This window comes from Mandrillus leucophaeus, unplaced genomic scaffold (genome assembly GCF_000951045.1).
Source record: "Mandrillus leucophaeus isolate KB7577 unplaced genomic scaffold, Mleu.le_1.0 Scaffold352, whole genome shotgun sequence".
In the NCBI taxonomy this organism is placed as follows: Eukaryota; Metazoa; Chordata; class Mammalia; order Primates; family Cercopithecidae; genus Mandrillus; species Mandrillus leucophaeus.
The window spans coordinates 977,838-997,055 of record NW_012103721.1 but is presented as its reverse complement, the minus strand read 5'-3'; positions in this window follow the sequence as shown (position 1 = coordinate 997,055).

The window sequence follows — 19,218 nt, the reverse complement described above, 5'->3', positions numbered from 1 at the left end:
GAGGATAGGAATAAAAATTTAAATTCACCCTTATCTAGTTAGCAACATGTACTCAGGGAACAAAGGTGTTTTTTCTCTATATTAGTAGAGGGAAAAAGCTATTAAGTTAGCATACCATGCTTCTAAGCCATAAGACTTGTCAAACAACATAAGGATACATGCTTAGACTGAAACATTTAGCGAATGTACTGGATATTTTCTATTTGCCCTATACAGATTCATTATGCCTCCTTTACACTCTGCTCTTACCCAAAAGGCATCTATGAATTTAAGCTTCTGGTTGGGTTCAGCCAATGGGGAAGCTCAAGAAAAAGTAAAGATGCAAGAAAATGAAGTCAGGATATTATTCTTCTGATTCTCTTCTTGGAGGGGTCACTTAAAACTGGCAGTATCCATGAAGAGAAAGTCACTGGTTCTCTCAACCTGTGTTTCCTACCATCTATTCTTTTTTTTTTCTTTTTTTAAATTATACTTTAAGTTCTAGGGTACATGTGCACAACGTGCAGGTTTGTTACATATATATACATGTGCCAGGTTGGTGTGCTGCACCCATTAACTCATCATTTACATTAGGTATATCTTCTAATGCTATCCCTCCCCCCTACCCCCTCCCCACAATAGGACCCGGTGTGTGATGCTCCCCTTCCTGGGTCCAAGTGATCTCATTGTTCAATTCCCATCTATGAGTGAGAACATGCGGTATTTGGTTTTCTGTTCTTGCGATAGTTTGCTGAGAATGATGGTTTCCAGCTGTATCCATGTCTCAACAAAAGACATGAACCCATTCTTTTTTATGGCTGCATAGTATTCCATGCTTCTAGTAGCATCTCCCTTCCCTTGTTCCTTTCAGTGTAGGGTTGGTAAAACTCCACCCATGTAGGTCTGGATTCTTGCACTAACCTGTGGTTCTCCTATACCCACCAACACATTTGTAATTGATCCTTCATCAAATTTTCTAATTTTTATATGTCATCTATTTCTTTAGAGTTCTTTAGCTAAGAATCCTGTGTCAGCTATCCTATTGCTTACTGAACCAAAAGATTAATAAAGATAAACAATTTTGCCTGAAATAGACGCCATGTAAACAATCAATTGCAGTCAGTTTTTCCCTACATAATGGGAAATCACATCAATATTTTTAAATATATATATACATACCTACATCACACGTGTATGTACATATATACACATATATACACATGATATATGTGTATTTACAAATACATAATACACATTAATATGTGTATTATATTATAGGCATATCTATATTATATATGATACATTTATATGTATACTATGATGTGTATACATACCTAAAGCTAACAGCACAAATGCTGATATGAAGTCAATAAATCTTACATCACATGATAAAGAAAAAAGGAAATGAAGATATTTTCTTAGTACAAGTGTCTACATGCACAAACCTGTTTTTAATAAAAGGAGGAGGAAATAGTCATGACAATTACAATCACGTGGTCATAGCTGGTATTGACGACTACCTCCTTCTGCTACCCATTCTGTATTCTCTTTGACTTCAGCAAGTTCTTCAGCAGGTCGTGTTTTTTTTCCTAGTAGAGTGAATCAAATCTTCATTCCTGAAGGGTCTGGGCCATCTGTAGTTCTTCCTGAATTGGGCTGTTGTAGTTTCCCATTGACTTTAATCACAGGGCATGGTAATACTAAGAGACACCCTAATGGATCTCCTGTATTCCAGCATACTCTTCATAGACTGATTTCATCTTGATAATCCAGGTCAATCACCCCAGCCAACACTGTAACTGCCTTCTTAGCCTGTTGACTTAAAGGTAGGAGGAGCCCAAGTGTACAGGTAGCAATCTTAATCTCCAGTTTAATGGAATAATTGTTGTGTCTTCTGGTGGCAGGATTCTCACCTCTGGAACTAAGACCTCTAGGCCAGCAGAACATAATGCTGAGGGAACAGAAGGCAAAAATTTTGCTAGTGGGTCACTAGGGAAGTGGTGCCACTTCCACTTTCACCACTTGATTCCTGGACCCCTGAATCCTGGCTATGGGAGAAACAGTATCATATATTGGAAGCTGATTCAGAGCACAAAGCCTCCTGGAGAACTTTGCCCCAGCCCTGCAAAGTATTGTCACCTAGTTGGTGTTGTAATTGTGACTTGAAAAGGCCATTCCACCATTCCATCAACTCAGCTGCTTTAGGACGATGCGGAATATGGTGAGACCAGTGAATCCATTAGCATGAGCCCACCGCTACACATTTTTAGCCATAAAGTGAATGCTTTAATCAGAGGCAATGCTGTGTGGAATACCACAATGGTGGATAAGGCATTTTATGAGTCCACGGATGGTAGTCTTGGCAGAAGCATTGCATGCAGGATAGGTGAACTCATATCCAGAATAAGTGTCTATTCCAGTGAAGACAAACTGCTGCCCTTTCCATAATAGAAGCCCAATATATCAACTTGCCACCAAGTAGCTCGCTGATCACCCCCAGGAATGGTGCCATATCAAGGGCTCAGTGCCGGTCTCTGCTGCCGGCAAATTGGACACTCAGCAGTGGCCTTGGCAAGGTCAGCCTTGGTGAGTGGAAGTCCATGTTGCTGAGCACATGTGTAACCTCCATCCCTGCCACCATGGCCACTTTGATCATGGGCCTACAGGGAGATGACAAGGGTGGCTGGTGAAAGAGGCTGAGTGGTGTCCACAAAACAGGTCAACCTATCCACTTGATTATTAAAATCCTCCTCTGCTGAGGTCATACAAATATATTCATAGTTTTTGGCCACTCAGAGAAGTCCATCCACATACCTCTTCCCCAAATTTCTTTGTCATGCTTCTTCCAAGTGCCTGACCATCCAGCCAAACCACTGGCTACAGCCCAGGAATCAGTATATAATCACACATCTGGCCATTTCTCCTTCCAAGCAAAGTGCACAACCAGGTGCACTGCTCAAAGTTCTGCCTGCTGGGAAGATTTTCCTTCACTGCTGTCCTTCAGGGATGTCCTGTAAAAGCGCTGTAGTGCTGGAGCTGTCCACTTAGGGGTGGTCCCTGCATATTGTGTAGAACCATCTGTGAACCAGGCCCTAGTCTTCTCTTCCTCTGTCAACTGATCATAGGGAACTCCCCAGGAGACCATCAGTGCAGGCTAGGGGAGAGAAAGCAGGGTGGCAGGAGTGGAGACCATGGGCATTTCAGCCACTCCCTCATTAACTTATTTGTGCCTTCAGGACCTCCTCAAACCTGATCACATATATACCACTTCCATTTGATGATAAAACACCGCTGCACACGCCCCACTTTGTGGCAAGATGGGTCAGAAAGCACACAGTTCATAATGGGCAGTTCAGGATGCATGGTGACTTGATGACCTGTAGTCAAATATTCAGTTTCCATCAAAACCCAGTAATAGGCCAAGAGCTGTCTCAAAAGGAGAGTAGTTATTTGCAGAAGATGGCAGGGCCTTGCTCCAAAATCCTAGTGGCCTCCGCTGTGATTCACCTATGGGGACCTGCCAGAGGCTCCAAACAGTATCCTTATATGCCACTGACACCTCAAGCATCATTGGATCTGCCAGGTCATATGGCCCAAGTGGCAGAGCAGCTTGCACAGCAGCCTGGACCTGTTGCAGAGCCTTCTCCTATTCTGAACCCCACTCAAAACTGGCAGCCTGTTGAGTCACTTGATAAATGGGCCAGAATAACACACCCAAATAACAAATGTGCTGCCTCCAAAATCCAAACAGGCCCACTAAGTATTGTGCCTCTTTCTTGATTGTAGAATGGGCCAAATGCAACAACTTATCCTTCACCTTAGAAGGAATATCTCGACAGGCCCCACACCACTGGACCCCTAGAAATTTTACTGAGGTAGAAGGTCCCTGAATTTTAGTCAGATTTGTTTCCCATCATCTGGCACGTAAATGTCTTACCAATAAGTCCAGTGTGTTTGCTACTTCTCACTCACTGAATCCAATTAGCATATTACGATAAATGTAATGGACTAGTGTGATATCTTGCGGAAGTGAAAAGTGATCGAGGTCTCTCTGAATAAAATTACGATACAAAGCCGGAGAGTTTATATACTCCTGAGGTAGGATGATAAAGGTATATTCCTGGCCTTGCCAGTTGAAGACAAATTGCTTCTGGTGGGCCTTATGGACAGGAATAGAGAAAAAGGCATTTGCCAAATCAATAGCTGCATACCAGGTACCAGGAGATGTCTTAATTTGGTTAAGCATTGAAACCACATCTGGTACAGCCGCTGCAATTGGAGTTACCACTCGGTTAAGCTTACAACAATCCATGGTCATCCTCAAAGATCCATTTGTCTTTTGCACAGGCCAAATAGGACAGCTAAACGGGGATGTGGTGGGAATCTCCACCCCTGCGTCTTTCAAGTCCTTGATGGTGGCACTAATCTCCATGATTCCTCCAGGGATGTGATATTGTTTTTGATTTACTATTTTTCTAGGAAGAGGCAGCTCTAATGGCTTCCACTTGGCCTTTCCCTCCACAATAGCCCACATCCTACTAGTCAGGAAGCCAATATGGGGGTTCTACCAACTGCTAAGTATGTCTATACAAATTATGCATTCTGGCACTGAGGAAATGACCACAGGATGAGTCTGGGGATCCACTAGACCCACTGTAAGTCAGACCTGAGCTAAAACTCCATTAATTACCTGACCTCTAAAAGCCCCTACTTTAACTAGAGGACCACAATGACGTTTTGGGTCCCCTGAAATAAACGTTAGCTCAGAGCCAGTGTCCAGTAGTCCCTGAAATGTATGATCATTTTCCTTTCCCCAGTGCACAGTTACCGTGGTAAAATGCCAGAGGTCTCTTTGGGGAAAGATGGGAGAAAGATTCACTACATAAATTGTCAGTAATATAGTGAGGTCCTTCCTCAAGGGTACCCAGCCTCCCCTTCATTCAAGGGCTTCTTGTCTGTAAACTGGATCAGTTTGGAAATTGATTGAGGGACTGTGATTCTGTTTTTATAATTCAAATTAGCCTTTTGTCCATTCAACCTGGAAGTTTGTTGCTTATATAAATTAAATAAGAATGCAGTAGGCTTCCTATCAATTTCACTTCTAGGAAAACTGTGACTAATTAGCCAGCGTCAGAGCTCTACATGAGTCAGATTATTCTGATGGCTGCTTTGCCTCTGCTGTCCATTATAGTAGCTATACCCACCTTGCCTTTGATGGTTGAGTGCCACCACTTGACACTTGGCCCCTGGCACCTCAGGATCCAATTATTCCTATTGCATTTAAATTTTGTAGTTGAGTGACTGCAGTTCCTACTGTAATATCTGGCATACAGAGAGGAGCAATCACAGAGCTCTTCAAGGATGCAGGTGCTCCCCTCACAGATCTATTTCACAAAGTATTGGTCAAGGGTGTATCTTTTGGACTCTCCCATCTGGGATAAGTAGGTTAAAAGTGACTAATCCACTCCAGTATCCCTATCCCTCAAGCCTTTAGATCCCTTCTTCTACATTAAACCAAAAGAGATTAGGCATTTCCAGCTCGCTCACAATGGGCCATCTTTTAATCCATATTTCAGCTAAGCAAGCAAGCAAACTATTACAACCTATCTTAACTCCCCAAGTTGCAACATTCAGTGCAGAATCCCTGCTTAGTGGGCCCAAATCAATGAATTCAGGCTGATCCAACTCTATGTTCCCCTCACTATTATTGCACACCCTTAATATTCATTCCCATGCCTGTTCTGCAGATTTCTGCTTATATAAATTAGAAAATTCAAATAGGCCTTTTTAAGTGTAGCTCACCCCTTCATGGGTTACACTCTGAACCTCACCTCTAAGGGCCTGCTGAGACTTTAGTCTAGTTATAGGTCTAGAAGCAAACAGGGGTGTTGAGAGTGGGTCCTGAGAAGAATCAACATTGTCTTGCCTGGCAACTGCCTTGGGGGAGGCCATCACTGTTGCCTCAGGCAGTGTGGGGTTTATCTCTTCAGACAATGGTGGAAAAGCTGATGGCAGCATGGGTCAGGGAGAGGATGTTGCTACTACGGAGAATGTGGAAGCTGTTTCTTCTGGCAAAAAAGGTTCATTAGAGTTTACAAGCTCAGTGTCCCCAGCTTCATCAGGGTCCTCTCACACATCCCCATTCCAAGTTGCTGTTTCCCATTTTTTTTTGATCAATTCCCTCACTTTAACAGTAGACACCTGGCAAGGCTGTGCACACACCTTTCATTGCAGGTCAGCCACTCTCATGATAAGAGCATGTGTCTGATTTTCTACAATTCGAGCTCTTTCTGTACAGGAGATAAGACTCTCACTCAGGGCAATCTTACAAGATTTGAGGCTTAGTATCTGCTTCTGAAGCAGGGAGTTAGAATCCCTGAGTTCATCATTTCCTTTCTTCACTTTGTCCAGTGAACTTAGGAGCAACCAACCAACTTCATTTTGTTCGTTGCTTCTCTGCATATGGTAAAAGGTATTATGTATAGAGTCACTAAACTCCTTGCCTCTCATGATTGGTGAATCACCAGTGTCAAATGCATTTATTTTGCATAACTCTCTAAAGAGTTCATGCCAAAGGCTAACAATGTTCTCCATACTATTAGAAGTAGAGTCCTTAGCATCTTTCGGTCTAATCATATTAAGCAACCAATTCCAGAAACCCCAAAACCAATGAAAGAACTCCATCCTTAATATTCTGTTCCTCTAGAAGCCCTCCTAGTTCCAAATTCTATATTAGTCAGGGTTCTCCAGATTGACAGAACTAATGAGATAGATGTATATATATGGAGAGTTTATTAAGGACTATTAACTCACACAATCACAAGGTCCCACAATAGGCCATCTGCAAGCTGAGGAGCAAGGAAGCCAGTTTGAGGCCAAAAGGTGAAGAACTTGTTGTCCAATGTTAGAGGGCAGGAAGCATCAAGCATGGGAGAAAGATGTAGTCTGGGAGGCTAAGCCAGTCTAGTCTTTTCATGTTCTTCTGCCTGCTTTTATTCTGGCCTTACTGGCAGCTGATTAGATTGTGCCCACCCAGATTGAGGGTGGGTCTGCCTTTCCTAGTCCATTGACTCAACTGTTAATCTCCTTTGGCGACACCCTCATAGACACACCCAGGATCGATACTTTGAATCCTTCAATCCAATCAAGTTGACACTCAGTATTAACCATCACACCACTAAACCCATCTTATGAGAAATGGGTCATTTCTGACCCATTTCAGATTAAAGGGAGTTTTTTAATCTGAAAGAAAAGGATGATAAAGTGCCAAAAGAAAACAATTGAAGGAATAAAACTTAGTAGTAATAGTAGGTAAGCAGACAGATTCAGAATACTCTAATACTGTAATTGCGGTATGTAACATTCATATCTCTAGTATGAAGACTAAAAGATAAATATATCAAAAAAAATAATAACCACAGCAACCTGATGAGAGACAATGTAAAAATATTTAACGTTGATAATAAAAAGTCAAAATGTATGTGGGATGAAGTTAAAGTGTATAGATTTTTAGTTTTTCCTTTGTTTCCTTTCTTCTGCTGTAATCAAAGTTTGATTTTCATCTGTTTAAAATAACTTATTATATCCACAAAACGGTTTTTTTCTTTTTTCTTTTTTCTTTTTTTTTTTTTTTTTGAGACAGAGTCTCGCTCTATCATCAGGTTGGAGTTCAGTGATGCGATCTCCCCCTAGTACTTCCCCAGAACTAGGGGGTGACACAGCCTGGTTTACAACTGACCCAGGATGAGAAGAGTCCTGCTGTGGGAGCAGGCACACATCCACAAATGGCAAACAAGAGCACTGCCTGCAGAGGAACCTACTCCACAAGAAATTCTGGGATTTGGCAACAGGGGCCAGACCTAAGAGGAAGCCCAAAACCCTCAGCAAGAAAAGTATCACTTGAGGGAGGGGCAAAGATGGTTAACTAGAAGCAGCTAGTGTGCATGACTCTCATGAAGAGGAATGGAAGGGGTGAGTAAATACAATACCTTCAACAGAAACATCCAGGTACTTGCACTGGGAATAATCAAGGAAACAACTTAACCCACGGAGAATGAAGAAAAGCAAGACAGCAGCCAGGCGCTGTGGCTCATGCCTGTAATCTCAGCATTTTGGGAGGCCGAGGTGGGCAGATCACTTGAGGTCAGGAGTTCAAGACCAGCCTGGCCAACATGGCAAAACCCCATCAATACTAAAAATACAAATTAGCTGGGCGTGGTGGTGTGTGCCTGTGGTCACAGCTACTTGGGAGGCTGAGGCATGAGAATCGCTTGAACCCAGGAGATGGAAGTTGCAGTGAATTAACACCACTGCACTCCAACCTGGGAAACAAAGTGAGACTCTGTCAGAGGGGAGGGGAGGGGAGGGCAGGGCAGGGCAAACAGGGGAGGGGTGGGGAGGGAAGGGAGAACAACAACGGCCCATCTGAGAGCAACCCAGAGCCAGGGGAACCTCCCCCATCCAAAGAAGCAATGAGTGAATGTGTGACCCCAGGAAACCATGCTTCTCCTATGGATCTTTGCAACCCTAGGGTCGGGAGAGCTCCTTGTGAACCCACACCACAAGGGCCTTCAGTCTAACAGACAGAGCTATGGGAAGTCTCGGCAGAGCAACTGCTCAGGCATATTTGGAGACCCTGGAGCCCTAGATACTCAGGCTGCCCGGGAAAAGTAGCTGCCCTCTGGCTAAGTGTGAGTTCAGACCCCCATATATACCCCTAGGAAAAATGTTAAATCCAGGGTGCTGAGCTGTGACAGTCATAGGCCCCACTTCTTGGCACCTCACAAGATAAGACTCACCGGTTTGGAATCCCAGCCAGTCACTGGTAGCGACATTGTACCTCCCTAACAAGGAGCTCCTAGGGGGAGGGGGAGGGGGTGGGCTGCCATCTTTGCAGTTTAGGTGCCTTAGCTGTTCCAGCCTTCAAGCTTTGGAGATTCTGAGCAGACCAGGGGCAGAAGGGAACTCACAGCACAGCTGCTGTATGAAAACATGGCCAGACTGTTGCTTTAAGCAGGTGCCCAATTCCGTTCCTCCTCACTGGGAGGGACCTCCCAACCCTGGCCTCCAGCCATGCCTGTTGGTGCTCTCCGGTCAACAGAGAGTTGAATTCTCCCTGGGACAGTGCTCCCAGAGGGAGGGGTGGGCTGCCATCTTTGTTGTTTCTGCAACTTAGCTGTTTCAGCCTTCAGGCATTGGAGAGTCTGAGCCAACTGGGGATAAAAGGGATGCCCCAGCACAGCATAGTTGCTCTACCAAAACGTGGCCAGACTGCTGTTTTAAGTGGGTCCCAGATCCCATTCTTCCTTGCTGGGCAGGATCTCCCAAGTGGGATCTCCAGCCACACTGTCAGTGTTCTCCAACCAACAAATATTTGTAAGCTTCCTGGGACAGAGCTTCTAGAGGGAGAGGCTGGCCATTACTTCTACTGTTTGGGTGACTCAGTCATTCCAGCCTTTGGGTTTAGAGTGTCTGAGGTGACCAGCTGCTGAAGTGGACCCCAAACCCAGCAGAGATGCTCTATCAAAAGGTGGTCAGACTGCTTCTTTAAGTGGGTCCCTGATCCTGTTCTTCCTCACTGGGTGGGACTTCCCAAATGGGGTCTCCAGTCACATCGTATTGGTTCCTTTGAGCCAGCAACAGGCCTATACCACCCTGGGACAAAGCTCCCACAGGAAGGGGCAGGCTGGCATCTTTGCCATTTTGCAGACTTCACTGGTGATACTTCCAGATACTAGAAAATCCAAGGCAACTATAGACTGGAGTGGGCCCTAAGCATTTCACAGCAGCCCTACAGAAAAGTGGCCAGATGGTTACATGGGTGCCTGTTTCCATATTTCCTCACCAGGCGGGTCGTCCAGGCCTGGGCCTCCAGCCACCCCCAACCAAAGCTATTAAGCCAGTAGCAACTCAGCAACTCCCTGTACAGAGCCTCCAGGGGCAACAGACAGCCTCTCTGCTACACCCTCTGCAGTGGAACTCTCCTTGCCATCCTTGGACTAACGAAGGAGCAAAAACCCTAGGTACTTTATCCACATCGCCGACAAGCTGCAGTTGACCCAAGGAGAGGAGGCCAGTCCATATCCCACGGGTCCCATAAACACCCCACTGCTCATCACCAGACAGTGAACCCCTGGCTTGGGCCCACAGCACAGACCCTCCATCCTGAGCTGACTGCACTGAGCAATTGCTGACCTGAATCTCTCTGGTGTGGAGCACCCAGGAGACAAGCAAACAACCCCTGATCACAATCACTACTAAGATCTCTTCCTCTGCTGCCTATAAACTGGGGAAGGAACGTAAACACTGAGACCACCCCAGAGCTGCAGTGGGTGGTCCAGGAGTGCCAAGTCGTGATCTACAGCCAGCACTCGAAGGGGAGAAGAACCCACACTTTCAGAGCGTTATGAGGGAACATGGCTATAACTGTGAGAAAACAGGGGAGCCACAGAACCAAGCAAGAGTCTACAAACTGACCAATAAGCCTAAGTGCCATCTGCTGGATCACACCTCAAAGATTCAACAGCAAAAATACCTTACTAACATACCCCCATCTAAAACCAGACACAAAAAGGCAGCTTCAAATAAAGACTGCACAAAGCCTTGGCCCAGTGAATACACCCAGAAATAAAAAAAAAGTCTATCAACTATACTCACTCTACACTGAAGTTAAAGGAACACTCACATGCAGAGATGAGAAAGAAGCTGTGCAAGAACTCCAGTGACTCAAGTGGACAAAGTGTGTTATGTCCTTCAAATGACTGCTACCAGATAATACAAAACACACAACCACACAGACCAGTGTCACTGTAAAGCCATACAAACCATACAAACAAGCTAACATAATAACCACCTAATAGTACAGTGACAGGACCAAATCCACACATCTCAATACTAACCTTGGGTGTAAAGGGGCTAAATGCCTCACTTAAAAGGCACAGAGGAAAGTGGGACACAAAGGCAAAACCCAATGGTATGCTGTTTTCAAGAGACTCATCTCATATGTAATGACACCCATAGGCCCAAAATAAATAGATGGAGGTAAATCTACTAAGCAAATGCAAAACAGAAGAAAGCAGGGTTTCAATTCTAATTTCAGGTAAAAAAAAAAAAAAAAAAAACATATTTGACACCAACAAAGATAAAAAAGACAAAGAAGGGCAATATAATGGTAAATGATTCAATTCAATAAGGTGACCTAACAATCCTAAATATGTATGCATCCAATACAAGAGCACTCAGCTTTATAAAGCAAGTTCTTAGAAATCTAAAAAGAGATATAGACTCCCATAGAATAATTGTGGGAGACTTCAACACTCCACTGACAGTATTAGATCATTGAGGCATAAAATTAACAAAGACATTAAAATTAACAAAGGACCAAACCTTGACCTTGGACAAAATGGATCTAATAGAATTTTAAAGAACTCTCCACCCCAGAAAACAACAGAATATACATTCTTCTCATCACCACAAGGCACAGACTCTAAAATCAACCACATAATTGGACATAAAACAATCCTCAACAAATGTAAAAGAACTGCAATCATACCAAACACACTCTGAGACCACAGCACAATAAAAATAGAAGTAAACACAATTAAAATTGCTCAAAACCATGCAGTTACATGAAAATTAGACAACATGTTCCTGAATGACTGTTGGGTAAATAATGGAATTAAGGCAGAAATCAAGAAGTTCTTTGAAAGTAATGAGAACAAAGATACAATATACCAGAATCTCTGGGACACAGTTAAGGCAGTGTTAAGAAAGACACTCATAGCACTAAATGGCCACATGAAAAATTTAGAAAGATCTCAAATTAACAACGTAATCTCACAACAAAGAATTAGAGAAAGAACAAATCAACCTTGAAGCTGTCAGAAGACAAAAAATACAAAAATCAGAGGTGAACTAAAGGAAATCGAGCCATGAGAAACCATTCAAAAGATCAATGAATCCAGGAGTTGCTTTAGAAAATAAAATATATAGACCACTAGCTAGATTAACAAAGAAGAAAGAAGGTCCAAATAAACACAATTAGAAGTGTTGAAGGGAATGTTACTACTGATCCCATAGAGATAAAAAAAACAACCATTAGAAACTACTGTGAACACATCTATGCACACAAACTAAAAAATCTAGAAGAAATGGATAAGTTTCTGGACACATATACCCTCCCAAGACTCAGCCTGGAAGAAATTGATTCCCTGAACATACCAATAATGAGCTCTGGAATTGAATCAGTAATAAATAATCTACCAACCAAAAAAAAAAAAAAAAAAAAAAAATCCAGAAACTGACAGATTCACAGCTGAATTCCACCAAATGTACAAAGATCTGGTTCCATTTCTACAAAAACTATTTCAAAAAATTCAGAAGAAGGGACTCCTCCCCAGCTCATTCTATGAGGCCACTATCATCTTGATACCAAAACCTGGCAGAGACATGAAAAAAAAAAAAAAAAGAAAACTTCAGGCCAATATCCTTGATGAACATCAGTGCAAAACTCCTCAGCAAAATACTTGCAAACCAAATCCAGCAGCACATCAAAAAGTGAATGCACCATGATCAAGTAGGCTTCATCCCTGGGATGCAAGGTTGGTTCAACATATGCAAATTAATAAATGTGATTCATCACATAAACAGAACTAAGACAAAAACCACATGATTATCTCAATAGATGCAGAAAAGATACATTCAACAACCCTCCAAGAAAAGATATATTCAACTATCCTCCATGTTAAAAACTCTCAATAAATTATTGAAGGAACATATCTCAAAATAATAAGAGCCACCTATGACAAACTCACAGCCAACATTATACTGAATGGGCAAAAGTTGGAAGCATTCCCCTTGAAAACCAGCAAAAGACAGGATGCCCTCCATCACCACTTCTATTCAACATAATATTGGAGTCCTAGCCAGAGTAATCAATCAAGAGAAATAAATAAAGGGTGATATGGTCTGGCTGTGTCCCCACCCAAATCTCATCTTAAATTAGAGTTCCTATAATCTCCAGGTGTCATGGGAGGGACCTAGTGGGAGGTAACTGAATCGTGGGGGTGGTTATTCACATGCTGCTGTTCTCCTTATAGTAAATGGGTTCTCACAAGATCTGGTGGATTTATAAGGGGCTTTTCCCCCTTTTGCTTGGCACTTCTCTTTCCTTCAGCCATGTGAAGAAGGATGTATTTGCTTCCCTTTCTGCCATGATTGTAAATTTCCTGAGGCCTCCCCCAGCCATGCTGAACTGAGTCAATTAAACCTCTTTCCTTTATAAATTACCCAGTCTCGGGTATGTCTTTATTAGCAGTATGAGAATGAACTAATACAGTAAATTCGTATTGAGGGCGTGGGGTACTGTTAAAAGTATATCTGAAAACGTGGAAGCAACTTTGGAGCTGGGTAACAGGCAGAAGTTGGAAGATTTTGGAGGCCTCAGAAGAAGATAGGAAACTGTAGGAAAGTTTAGAACTTCCTAGAGACTTGGAGGGCTCAGAAGACAGGAAGATGTGATAAAGTTTGGAACTTCTCAGAGACTTGTTAAATGACTTTGTCCAAAATGCTGATAGTGTTATGGGCAATAAACTGAGGTAGATTCATAGAGATAAGGAACTTTCTGGGAACTGGAGTAAACGTCATCTTTGTTATGCTTTAGCAAAAAGACGTGGCATTTTGCCCCTGCCCTAAAGATCTCTGGAACTTTGAACTCGAGAGAGATGACTTAGAGTATCTGGCAGAAGAAGTTTTAAGAGGCAAAGAGTTCAAGAGGAAGCAGAACATTTGCAGCCTGATGATGTGATAGAGAAGAAAAACCCATTTACTGCAGAGAAATACAAGCCTGCAGCAGAAATTTGCATAAGTAATGAGGAACTGAATGTTAATCACCAAGACAATGGGGAAAATGTCTCCAGGGCATGACAGAGACCTTCAGGGCAGCCCCTTCCATCACAGGCCTGGAGGCCTAGGAGGGAAAATGGTTTTATGGACAAGACCCAGGGCTCCTCTGCTCTATGCAACCTTGGGACATGATGCCCTGCCTCCCAGCTGCATCAGCTCTAGCCATGGCTAAAGGGAGCCAACATACAGCTCAGGCCATTGCTTCAGGCCCAGGATTTGGTAGCTTACACATGGTATTGGGCCTGTGGGTGCACAGAAATCAAGAATTGAAGTTTGGGAACCTCTGCCTAGATTTCAAAGGATGTATGGAAATGCTTGACAGTCTAGGCAGAAGTTTGCTACAGGGGTGGATCCCTCATGGAGAATCTCTGCTAGGGTAGAGTGGAAGGGAAATGTGGGGTCAGAGCCCCCACACATAATCCCCACTGGGGCACTGCCTGGTAGAACTGTGAGAAGAGGGCCACCATCTTCCAAATCCCAGAATGGTAAATCCACCAACTGCTTGCAACGTGCACCTGGAAAAGCCAGACACTCAACACCAGCCCCTGAAAGCAGCCGGGAGGGGCATTGTACCCTGCAGAGCCACAGGCGCAGAGCTGCCCAAGGCCATGGAAGCCCACCTCTTGCATCAATGTGCCTTGGATGTGAGACATGGAGTCAAAGAAGATCATCTTGAAATTTCAAGGTTTAATGACTGCCCTATTCAATTTTGGACTTGTATGGGGACTGTAGCCCCTTTTTTGGCCAATTTCTCCCTTTTGGAATAGGTGTATATTTACCCAATGCCTGTACTCCCATTGTATCTAGGAATTAACTAACTTGCTTTTGATTTTACATGCTCATAGGCAGATGGAACTTGCCTTGTCTCAGATCAAACTTTGGACTTGGGCCTTTGAGTTAATGCTGGAATGAGTTAAGACTTTGGGCGACTGTTGGAAGGGCAGGATTGTGCTTTGAAATGTGAAGACATGAGATTTGGGAGGGGCCAGGGATGCAATGATATGCTTTGGCTATATCCCCACCCAAATCTCATCTTGAATTGTAGTTCCCAAAATCCCTCCATGTCAGGGAGGGACCCAGTGGGACATAATTGAATCATGGGGGTGGTTAATCCAGTCCTGCTGTTCTCATGATAGTGCATGAGTTCTCATGAGATCTGATGGTTTTATGAGGGGCTTTTCCCCCTTTTGCTTGGCACTTCTCTTTCCTGCTGCCATGTGAAGAAGGATATGTTTGCTTCCCTTTCTGCCATGATTGTAAATTTCCTGAGGCCTCCCCCAGCCATGCTGAACTGAGTCAATTAAACCTCTTTCCTTTATAAATTACCTAGTCTCAAGTATGTCTTTATTAGCAGTATGAGAACGGACTAAAAAGGGCATCCAAATAGAAAGAGAGGAAGTCAAACAATCTTTATTTGCAGACAACATAATCCTATATCTAGAAAACCTCAGTGTCTCAGCCCAAATGCTCCTCCAGCTGATAAGCAACTTCAGCAAAGTTTCAGGATACAAAATCAGTGTACAAAAAGCATTAGCATTCCTATACACCAACAACATCCAAACTGAGAGCCAAATAAAAAAGGCAATCCCACTCACAATTGCCACTAAAAGAATAAAATACCTAGGAATACAGCTAACCAGGGAAGTAAAATATCTCTACAATGAGAATTACAAAACACTGCTCAAAAAAAATCAGAGAAGACACAAACAAATGGAAAAACAGTCGATGCTCACACATAGGAAGAATCAATATTAAAATGACTATACTGCCCATACCAATTTATAGATTCAATGCTATTCTTATCAAACTACCAATGACATTCTTCACAGAACAAGAAAAACAAATTATTTAAAAATTTCTATCAAACCAAAATGAAATCTTGAATAGTCAGGTGCAAATAAAAACAACAACAACAACAACAAAAAAACAAAGCTGAAGCCATGACATTACTTGACTTCAAACTATACTACAAGACTACAATAACCAAAACAGCATGATACTGGTACAAAAACAGGTGCATAGACCAATGGAACCAAACAGAGAATCCAGAAATAAGGCTGCACATCTACGACCATTGATTTTCAATAAAGCTGACAAGTAATGGGGAAAAGACTCCCTATTCAATAAATGGTGCTGGGATATTTGGCTAGCCATATGCAGAAGATTAAAGCTGGACCCCTTCCTTACACCACACACAAAATCAACTCAAGATGGATTAAAGACTTAAATGCAAGCTCAGTATAGTGGCTCATTCCTGTAATTCCAGTACTCTGGGAGGATGATGTGGGCAGATCACTTGAGGCTAGGAGTTTGACCAGCCTGGCCAACATGGCAAAACTCCACAGAAAATTTAAAAAAAAAAAAAAAAAAAAAGCTGGGTGTAGTGGCACATGCCTACCTGTAATCCCAGCTACTCAGGAGGCTGAGGCACAAGAATCCGTTGAACCCAATGGGTGGAGGTTGAGAGGTTGCAATGAGCCGAGATCATACCAGTGCACTCCAGCCTGGGTGAGAGAGCAAGACTCCGTCTTAGGGCAGATGGGCAGAGGGGAGGGGTGGGGGTTGGAGACTTAAATCTAAAACCCAGAACTCAAAAACCCTGGAGACAACCTAAGCAATATCATCCTGAACATAGGAATGGGCAAAGATGTCATGACAAAAACACCAGAAGCAACCACAACAAAAGCAAGAATTGACAAGTAGGATCTAATTAAATTTGAGAGCTTCTGCACAGCAAGAGAAACTATCAACAGAGTAAAAAGAAACTTCAAAGAATGGGAGAACATATTTGTAAACTGTGCATCTGACAAAGGTCTAATATTCAGCATCTATAAGTAACAAATTCACAAGAGAAAAACAGTCCCATTAAAAAGTAAGCAAAGGACATGAACAGACATTTCTCAAAATAAGACATACATGCAGGCAACAATCATATGAAAAAAAGCTCAGTATCACTGATAATTAGAGAAATGTGAATCAAAACCACAATGAGATACTATCTCACACCATTGAGAATGGCTACTACCAGAAAGTCAAAAAATAACTGACGGTGGTGAGGTTGCAGAGAAATAAGAACACTTATATACTGTTGGTGGGAGTGTAAATTAGTTCAACCATTGCAGAAACCAGTATGGCAATTCCTCAAAGAGCTAAAGGCAGAACTACCATTTGACCCAGCAATCCCATTACTGGGTATGTACCCAAAGGAATATAAATCATTCTACCATAAAGACACATGCACACGAATGTTCATTGTAATACTATTCACAATAGTAAAGAGGTGGAATCAACATAAACGCCCATCAATGACAGACTGAATAAAGAAAATGTGGTACATATACACCATGGAATACTATGCAGCCATAAAAAAGAATGAGATTATGTCTTTTGTGGCAACGTGGATGGAGCTGGAAGCTATTATCCTTAGCAAACTAATGCAAGAACAGAAAACTTAATACCACATGTTCTTCCTTATAGTTGGGAACTAAATGATAAAAACTTCTGAACACAAAGAAGGAAACAATAGACACTGGGATCTACTTGATGGTGGAGGGTGGGAGGAGGTAGAGGAGCAGAAAAGGTAACTATTGGGTACTGAGCTTAATAACTAGGTGATGAAATAATATGTACAACAAACCCCCATAATACATGTTAACATATGTTACAAACCTTCACATGTACCCCCAAACCTAAAATAAAAGTTTTGTTTTTTTTTTTTTGGTGGGAACCTGACACTTAAACAGCTTCTCACAGGGTCTGGAGCAGAGGTGGGAGGATCACCTGGAAAGAGTTTTAGAAATGCCATTATTCATCCCTTACCCCTAAACCAACTAAATGAGTATCTCTGGGGCTGGTATCTGATAGTGATCTTTCGTAATTAGAATTATCATTAGGTAATTCGTAGCCAGAGGTGAAAAACTCCTGCTCTAGACAAGTAGTAGTTCAAAGGGTAGTTCGTAGACCAGTATCACCTGGGTAATTGTAGAAATGCAGATTCTCAGGCCCCACCCCAGATCTGCTGAAACAGAAACTCTGCAGGTGGGATGCAGGGATTTGTTTCTTAAAAAGCCCTCCAGGTGATTCTGATGCTTGCTCAAGCTGGAGAACTATTGATCTAGATAAGTCATGTCAGACCAAAAAAAAAAAAAAAAAAATCAGGAAGGCAGGCAGGTTGAAATAGCTGAGGTTGGAAATCCACTATGGTTCCCTTTTGTACTTTAAAGAATGAAAAATGCACGATGCTCTCCCCCATACAGCTTTTGAGAGGGGAGGGCATCTAACCTTCCACCTTTCTCTCTCAAAGAACCAGGGAAAGACATAGACCTCTTGGTTCCAACTGTATTTTAGGATTGTAAATAAAATGCAGAGACTAATAATGGAAACTTGTCTGACCGACAGAAAGGACAGCTGGCCCTTGTGCCTAAGAGGGAGGTAGGGAGAGAGATAGGGAGGGAGGGCAAGGGCTTTATGGACCAGAAAAGTATAACCTGAAAATAAAATGATTAAAACTGAAAAAAAGAAAAATATCAGTTACATCAAGAAATGGCAAATGGAAGTTTTCCAACACCGAAGCTTCCTAAGAAACCCCCAAAGCAGCCTGGGAGGAAGAGCATTTGGGCAACTGCCATAGAGGGGCAGCAGCACCAGCTCACTCTCGTGTCCCATTCCCTCTCCTCTTTTCCTTCCCCTCCCTCACCCTGCAAGAGCCAGAAACCACTTCAAGGATAGGGATGAAGGGGTGAAAAATCCAAGAGGGATCATGAAAGGGCAAATTATGCTCCTCTTCCCTACTGTGAGTTGCCTTCTAAGCCTGGGGCAGGAACAGACCGGGGAAGGGGAAAAAATTTAATTGGGTAAGAGATAGAGGTTTGTATTTAGATAAAATCAAAGTTTCTAATATCTGAAAATGAGACTTTCTCAAAGTTTCTAATACCGAAAATGAGACTTTCTCCAATTCATGAATATGATTAGAAAACTATGGGATCTGTCTGAAATCATTTCCTGGGATGAAGAAAGGAGAGCTGGCAAAAATAGTTCAAGAGCAAGGTAAAAACAAATAAGGAAATAACATTTCTTCCTGCCAGCCTCTTACCAATAAATAAAATAGTTACATGGAAACATTTCTAGATCCAGCCCAGAAGACATGTATCCCCTTGTTCTCTTGAAGCAAGAAAATTAACAAAGAGAGGTGACTCTTTACCTACACTCAGTGCATGCCTTGAGGAAAGATATAGGATATGGGGATGATTCATATATTCCAAATCTTACTGATAAGGAAACTGACACTCTGACCAAGGAGGCAGCTGATATTAATAATGGAGGTAGCATTTCCTAAGT